Source organism: Chrysochloris asiatica, unplaced genomic scaffold (assembly GCF_000296735.1).
Source record: "Chrysochloris asiatica unplaced genomic scaffold, ChrAsi1.0 scaffold00226, whole genome shotgun sequence".
NCBI lineage: Eukaryota > Metazoa > Chordata > Mammalia > Afrosoricida > Chrysochloridae > Chrysochloris > Chrysochloris asiatica.
The window spans coordinates 1792201-1801056 of record NW_006408744.1 but is presented as its reverse complement, the minus strand read 5'-3'; the positions used below and the strand labels follow the sequence as shown (position 1 = coordinate 1801056).

The 8856-nt window shown below is 41.2% G+C and overlaps 1 pseudogene; it reads right to left on the bottom strand.

The window, feature by feature from the left end:
* Positions 1-2742: 2742 nt before the first annotated feature.
* LOC102825931 lies at positions 2743-7964 on the bottom strand (annotated as a pseudogene).
* Between the last annotated feature and the right edge of the window lie 892 nt (positions 7965-8856).

The following is an 8856-nucleotide window of genomic DNA, read 5'->3' as shown; positions in this document are numbered from 1 at the left end:
TCTTGTTTCAATCTTTTGCGTATTGCTTTCCAATCATGCCAGCACCATGTGTTGAAGAGACTATCACCTCCGCATGCGATATATTTAGGTGTTTTGTCAAAAATCAGTTGGCTGTATGTAGATGAGTTAATTTCTGGAGTCTCAATTCTGTTCCATTAACATATGTGTCTTTCATTGAACCAGTACCAAGCTGTTTTGACCACTATAGCCGTGTAGTATTTTTTGAAGTTGGGGAATGAGAGATTTCCAACCTTATTCTTTTTCTTAAGCAGTGCTTTGTTTATCCTAGGTCTCTTTCCTTTCTATATAAAGTTTGTAATTGTTTTTTCCATCTCTTTGAACAATGTTGTTGGACTCTGGATTGGGATTGCATTATATGTATAAATTGCTTTGGGCAATATTGACATTTTACAATGCTAAGTCTTCCTATCCAGGAGCATGGTACATTTTTCCATTTTTGTAGGTCTCTTTTGGTTTCTTGTAGTAGTGATTTGGAGTTTTCTTTGTATAAGTCCTTTGTTTCTCTGGTTACATTTATTCCTAGATATTTCATCCTTTGGGAGGCTACTCTAAATGGTATTGCTTTCCCAATGTCCTTCTCAGTACTGTCATTTTTGGTATAGAGGAATTCAACTGATTTTTGTATGTTGATCTTATATCCTGCCACTTTGCTGAACCTTCCAATGAGGTCTAGTAGCTTTTTTTAATGAGTCTTTGCAGTTTTCTATGTATAGGATCATTCATCTGCAAATAGAGTTTTACTTCCTCTTTGCCAATTTGGATGCCTTTAATTTCCCGGTCTTGCTGTATAGCTCTTGCTAAGACTTCCAGCACAGTATTGAATAGGAGTGGTGACAAAGGGCATCCTTGTCTGGTTCCTGTTCACAGAGGTAAGGCTTTCAGTTTCTTTCCATTGAGTATAATGTAGGCTGTAGGTTTTGTATGTATGCTCTTAATTATGTTGAGGAATTTCCCTTCAATTCCTATTTTCTTGAGTGTTTTTATCAGGAATTGATGCTGGATTTTGTCAAATGCCTTTTCTGCATCAATCGATATGATCATGTGGTTCTTTTATTTTTTTCTTATGGATAACATTGTTTTTCTAATGTTGAACCATCCTTGCATCCCTGATATGAATCCCACTTGATCAAGTTGTATTATCTTTTTGATGTGCTGCTGGATTCTGTTGGCTAGGATTTTGTTGAGAATGTTTGCATCTATGTTCATGAGGAATACTGGTCTATAATTTTCTTTCTTAGTGACGTCCTTCCCTGGTTTTGGATGAGGGTTATGCTTCATAAAATGTATTAGGAAGTTTTCCATCCTCCTCTAACTTTTGGAATAATTTGAGTAGAATTGGTGACAGCTCTTCCCTGAGTGTTTGGCTGAATTCACCAGTGAAACCGTCTGACAACTTTCTCTTTTCCGAGACTCATACTTTGTACATTCTATGTTCTGATTATTAAGGAGCTCTGGTAGCGTAGTGGTTACGAATCGGGCTGCGAACCTTAAGGTCAGCGGTTCGAAACTACCAGTAGCTCCGCGGGAGAAAGATGAGGCTTTCTACTCCCGTAAAGATTTACACCCTCGGAAACCCTGTACAGGGTCGCTATGGGTCGGACCCAACTTGATGGCACTTAACAACAACAACAACAACAATGTTCTGATTATTAGTGGAAGTTTATAGTTGTTTCTTCTCATTTTGAGTTGTGCCCCATCAGCTAATGAAGGTCCTGAAAGCTTTACTCCATTTGAATCATCATGGTCAACTCTGAGAAGGCAGCTCTTCCCCAGTCGCATTTTGAGTGCCTTCCAAACCTAAGGGACTCACCTTCTGGCACTTCATCTGACAACATTCCACTGCTATTCTGAAAATGAAAAATTTCAGTGGCTAAACATTCAGAAGTAGTGTGCCTCTCCTTCTTCTTAGTCTATGTGAGTCTAGATGTTCAGCTGAAACCTGCCACCATGGGTGACCCTGCTGGAATTTAAAATACTGTGGCATAGCTTCTAGCATCACACAACACACAAGCCACCACACTATGACAAACTGACAGATGAGTGGTGGATGAGCACAAAGAACTGTTCTGGAATTCCCATTCTTTACAATGTTATCCACAGTTGGTTACGATCCACACAGTCGAATGCCTTTGCATAGTCATAATGCACAAGTAAATATCTTTCTAGTATTCTCTGCTTTCAGCCAAGATCCATGGACATTAGCAATGATATACCTAGTTCCATGTCCTTTTCTGAATCTAGCTTGAATTTCTGGCAATTATCTATCAATGTACTGCTGCATCCATTTTTGAATTATCTTTAGTGAAATTTTACTTTCATGTGATATTAGTGATATTTTCCAATAGTTTCTTCATTCTGTTGGGTCATTTTCTTTGGAATGAGCACAACTATGGATCTCTTCCAAATGGTTGGTCAGGTCTTCCATATTTCTTGACAGCCTCCAATGCTGTATCAGTTTGTTGAAACCTTTCATTTTGTATTCCACCAATTCCTGGATCCTTGTTTTACACCAATGCCTTCAGTACAGTTTGGACTTCTTCCTTCAATATCATCAGCTCTTGATCATATGACTCCTCTTGAAATGACTGTACCAATTATTTTTGGTACCATGACTGTATTTCTTTCATCTTTTTTATTTTATATGTGTTTAGTAAACATATTTTATTTAAATAAATCCTCCAGTGGGAAATGGAAATTAGTTGCTTATTTTAAACCACAGTATTACCAAATCACAGGTTCCAAAAGGATCCTTAAAAGTCTCAAAATTTCATTATCTCCTTTGGCTTCCTTCTCTCTTGATTCTACCCAAGCTTTATTAATGGTTCATCATCTCCATCTTCATAAATTTTCTTTAGGAAATCTACCCATCCCTCGCTAGGATCTGTTTCAGTGTCATTGGAAGGCTTTTCGTTCTGAACCTGAGTCAGATAGTCTCACTGTGTTTTCAGCCTTCTTTCTACCCATGATAAGGACTAGATCAGTCTTGACTTTTATCCAACTGTCTTCCACAGAGATGGGTTTCAAGAGGTTGTTAACAGTTTTGGAATAACTCTTCCCACTTAGATTCTTTACCAGAAGATCAAATGATCTCTCTATGAGATGCACCAGCACATTCTCAGTGGGGACTTTTTGGACTCCAGTTAAGTAATGTAGATTTTCACAAACTTCTCTGACTGATTTCCTCTATAATTAACTGATTTTCACCATATATCCCTTGAAATGGGAGCAACCACAGCTTCTGGCTTCTCATTGTCAAGAGGGTCTGCTTTTCCCTGTGGTTTCTGGCTGCATCTTCTTCTTAATTCCTGTTTTAATCTTGACTTTTTCAGATGTAAGGGCACCATGTGCTCTTTTTCTAATGGCCTTTCCAGCAACACCTTTATCTCTTCCAGATCTGTCTGTAGCTCTTCCAAACCAGGGCTGGGTCAGATTAAAGGTCAGAGCTGTAGCCATGTAGGGCAGAGGACAGTAACCATGGCACCAAGCACACTTACTACAGGATTGTCTGATTCAAAATGGCCAATACCAGTCCATTTCAGGTCACTAAGGCTTAGGATGTGGATCTTTATGCATTCTATTTCATTTTTCATGATTTCCAATTTACCTAGATTCATACTTCATAGCACATTCTGATTATTAATGGATGCTTGCAACCATTTCTTCTCATTTTGAGTTGTGCCCTATCAGCAAATACAGGTCTTGAGATCATTAATGTCAGCTCTACTTTGAGGAGGCAGTTTGTCCCTACACATATTTTAAGTGCCTTCCAAGCTGAGATGTTTATCGATATCAGACCATGTTCCACCGCTATTCATAAGATTTTCAATGGTTAACCAACCATTCAAAGTAATCTGCCTCTCCTTCTTCCTATTCTGTCTTTATCTAGAAGTTCCATTGAAACCTGTCCATCATGGGTAACTCTGCTGGTGGAATAGCTTCCAGCATCACAGCACAACACAAGCCACTACAGTATCACAAACTGAACAGATGAGTAGTGATGGTTTAGCAGTTAAGATGTAGTTATCACTTCCATGATAAAGTATAACATGATGCAATCACTTCATGGTGTGATAAGCTCTGATCTAAAGTAATTATCCTATGTGTCATAAATCCTTACTTTTGCCAGACCAATCTTCAGAGTTAGGTTGTATCTTAAGTCAATCTCTTTTGAGATAGAAAAGGAGAGAAAAGTGAGAACTCAGAGGAATCCACTGCCAAGAAAGGAGAGCCAGAAGTGGAGTGCTTTCTTTGGACCTGGGGTCCCTGCGCTGGGAAACTCCTAGTTCCAGGGAACCATTGATGTGAAGATAAATGGAGATCTCCAAAGAATGCTCTAAACCTACAAATGCTGAAAAGAAACAAGGACCTTTCCCAGAGCCGGTACTCTGAATTCAAACTTCTAACCTTCTAAACTGTGAGCACATACAATTCTGTTTGTTAAGTAATCACTTGTGATATTTGTTGTAGCAACACTAGATCATTAAGACAGCATGTTTGTAGCGAATGACACAGAAGTGTGTGTGGAATGTGGACAGGACTCAGCACCATTGCAGAGTTCACAGTTATAACACATCCCCTAATAACATTGATCCCAGTTGGTTAATTATTCTTGCCTAGCACTTCTATGAGACCTATCAGCGTTGTTTCTCTCCTCTCTCTAAATATTCTTCTTTTCCTTTCATACGCTCAGTCCATTGTTAACACCATGGTAGAGTTTTGTTTGTCTCTGTAGCCTGTGCTTTTCATTATTCATATTGTTTCATTAACATTTTCCCCCTGAGAATTCTTCCCAGTTTTACACCTGGTTGAGTCATGTTTGCATTTCTTGAAACATTCAGTCCTTTAAGTAAATGCTCAGAAATGATAATGTTTTTGTTAATGTCTTCGAAGCTCTAACAGAAATTCAAAACTCAACTTCTAAAATATTATGAAAATCTGCAGAAAAACGTGCAAGTCTTGTATTTTGTGATTTGTGATTTGTCAGTGTCAGCATTGTAAGGGATGTGGGAGGGGTTGCCATGATGTCACAGGATGCTTGTACAGTTACTGGCTGGAGGAATCATGTGCAACGACCCTTCACTAAGCCTTGAGGAAAAAGACTTACTGTTGTATATGTGTTTTATCTTTAAAGTTTAAGCAAATGTCTGCTCTTAAAAAAAAATTTTTTTTGTTAAACCCTGTATTAGTTTTAATAGATGATTAAATTATTTTCTGATCATTGAATAAAATGGATGTACCAGGAAAGTGTACCATGTTATACTATGTCTTTGTTTACCTTCTGGCACTTCACCAGATATCCCCAGGGATTTGTGATCCCTGTTTCTGAAGCCCAAGATTCAGGCTATGTCGACCTGGTTAAAAAGACAGAAAGGTCCAAACCATAGGCTCTGAGGATCAGACTTTAGCCACCTAGCAGACATAGCAAACTGTCCCTCATCTGATTATTCAGTTATGCTTGTTAGTAATCAAGTACATGAGCCCTGGATATCCACAGATAAATGTAAAAGCCTTCCCTAAAAGCTGAGACTGTAAATTCCAAAAAGGCAAAGTTTCTCCCCCCACCCACCCCCAAAAAAAAGAAAAGGAGAAAAGCCAAAGAGGATAGAGAGAAATACTGTTGACTGATGATGTATGGAGGGGATTGTAATCAATGTAATGAAACAAGTCATATGAACTGCTGAATGTGAAACTGATGATGTGCCCTGTAAACTTTCACTCAATCCACAATAAAAACCTTAAAAAAAAAAAAAAAAGACAGAGAGGAAGGGGACTGACCAAGCACTCATGTGCTGTCAGTCACTTACACTCGAGTCTAAATACGCTCTCCTTTCCTGAGGAAACATTTTAAGGAAACATTTCTGAGGAAACATAGAAGGAAGAAAGAAGACTGGGATGAGCAAGGGCAACAAAGGGAAAAAAGAAGGAGGAGGGAAACTGAGGTTAGCACAGTTAGCTGTCAGGTTTTTTTGTGTTTGGCCAACCCTGATCCTCTGACATCACTGAGCAAGCACTTGCAGCATTTGTTAAACACCTGCTTGTTCTAGAACATTCCATTCTGAGGCCGCTTGCCAGGAGAATGATGCATTCTCACTGAGACCCAGTGAGACCCAGGAAGAGGATAAGGATAGTAAGGGAGAGAGGAGAGCCCACTGCAGCCTTGCTGGGAGTTCAGGCCATTGTAATTATAAGCTTGGGCAGCTTCCTCCGGAATCTTTCATCTCACGTGTGCTCTAGGCATCTCTCACTCCTTAGGCAGTCTCAGTTCACTCAGCTGTCTGGACTCCGTGTAGACATTCCACCCTCAGGGAGGAGGCCCTAGAAGCAGACCCACCCAAAGGATAAAGTACAGGCTCTGCCAGAAATGGCATCATGGCCCATGGCCTTGTGAATTCTTTGCAATGCCCCCAACCCCGATGAAAACAAACAAACAAGCAAACACCAAATCCATGGCCACCGATTCGATTCTGACTTGTGTTTCAGAGTAAAATGGTGCTCTATGGGGTACACAAGAATATCAGCCTTCTAAAGCAGATCAGCAGGACTTTCTTCTGCGATGCCTTTGAGTGGATTCTAACTTCCAACCTTAGCAGCCCAGTGCTTAACTGTTTATACCATATAGGGATTCCTTAAAGACCATTGAAAACTCGATGGAACACAATCCTACTCTGACATACATGGGGCCATGATGAGTGGGAATCAACTTGACAGCATCTGCTAGTGGTTGATGCTAAAACCACACACCAAGGGTTGGTGGAGGTCTAGGAAGGAGGGCCCTGGAGCTGCCCAGTTGTCTTTTTCCTGTCACCATGCTGGCCTTGATGTTCATCTGCAGTCTACATGTGTAGTTCTTGGGTATTCAGAGAAGGGGCTCAGCTGGGCTCCTGACTAGGGCTTGTTTGAGGTTAAAGCAGCCTATTCGGGTAGTCAGAGACCTCAGGTGCCATTTGCATTTTGAGAGTCTATTGGCCTGTTGAGAACTGGGGATGGGGGGGCGGGGTGCAGGGTTGACAGGGGGTGGTATGGATTCCACTTATTCAAGCTGTTTCCTCTAAGGCACAATTTTGCAGAGGCAGGTCCCTGTGATTCAGTCCATTTGTTGGGGCCCCAGAACCCCCTCCCATCCCAATGACCCTATCCAAATATGTTGTTTTTAGCTGCCAACTACTCAGCCCCAGACTTATGGCAATGCCATGCACAACACAACAACATGCTGCCCAGTCCTGCACCATTCCCAGGATTAGTTTCAGATCAGCTCATTGTGATTCATCAGGTTTTTATTGACTGATTTCCAGAAGTAGATTACCTGGCCTTTCTTCCTACTTTGTCCTAGTGTGTTAGCCCTGCTGAAACCTGTTCAACATCCGAGCAGCACAAAAGCCTCCAATGACAACAGGTGGTTGCTGCACATGAGGCATATTGGCCGAGAATCAAGCCCAGATATCTTGCATGCAAGGTGAGACCTAGTGAGCCTCTGCTGTCCCTGCTGTCTGCACGGTATGAACTCTTTCATTCCAAGTAATGACTACAGCAGCCATCACTGACTCGTCATGCGTCTCACCCCAGCCAGCCTTGAGACTGATCATCAGTAGCAGCAACAGGTGATGAATATGTGCCAGGTATCATGCTAAGTGATTTATGAGGATCATCTTCCTTAGTTCCCATGACAAATCTGTGAAGAAGTTGATGCTTAAGGTTAAATCACTCGTTCAAGGTCACAGAGTCAGTATGTGACAGAGACATTCATGTGTTCCCATGCACACACACATGTGTTCGCTACCATGTGCACACACACATTAGCTACCATGTGCACACACGTTGCCATGCACACATGCTCACACACACATATTCCTTCACACATGTTTACCATGTGCACACATATTCTCACATACAGGTTCATACGCCTTAGTTCCCATGCATGCATACTCACATATGTCACTAGTCATTCGCGCACACATGTTCCCATGTACAATGTGCTAATTACCATACACATATATGTTTCAACATGCTCACATATTAGTTGCCCTTCGTGCACACATGGTTCTGTCGACATGCTTGCTAACCCACGCACCTGTGTTTCCATGTGCATGCTCATGTTAGTTAACGTGCATGCACACATGTGTTCCCATGTCCACATTAGTTGTCATGCATGTATGTTCCCTCACATTAGTTACCATGTGCACATATGTGTTCCCACATACACACACGCATTAGTTCCCATGCACATATACCCACACATGGTAGCTACCATGTGCACACACATTCACATGCACATACATGTTAACCAGAAGTGTTTCCATGCACACGCTCCACATATGTTTACACACACACACAGCCCACATGTTTCCATGCACACAATCACATATTAGTTACCATGTGCACACACACGTTCACATGCCCACGTTAGTTGCCATACATGTTCCCTCACACCCATTAGTTACCATGTGCACATATGTTCCCACATACATGCTCACACTCATTAGTTCCCATGCACACATACCCACATGTTAGTTACCATGTGCACACACATTCCCATGCACATACCTGTTAATCACCACACATGTGTTTACATGCACAAATCTGTGTTTCCATGCACACACTCACATGTTAGTTACTATATGCATACAATGTTCCCATGCCCACATGTTAGTTGCCATAGACACATGTTTCCCCACACGTTACTATGTACACACATGTGTTCCCACACATACGCTCACACTCATTAGTTCCCATGCACATATACTCACACGTTAGTCACCATGTACACACACTCACACAAAGTCCTAAAAAGTCCACATTGGCAACAAGTCAACAAGATAAACCCTAAGAATGGAAACA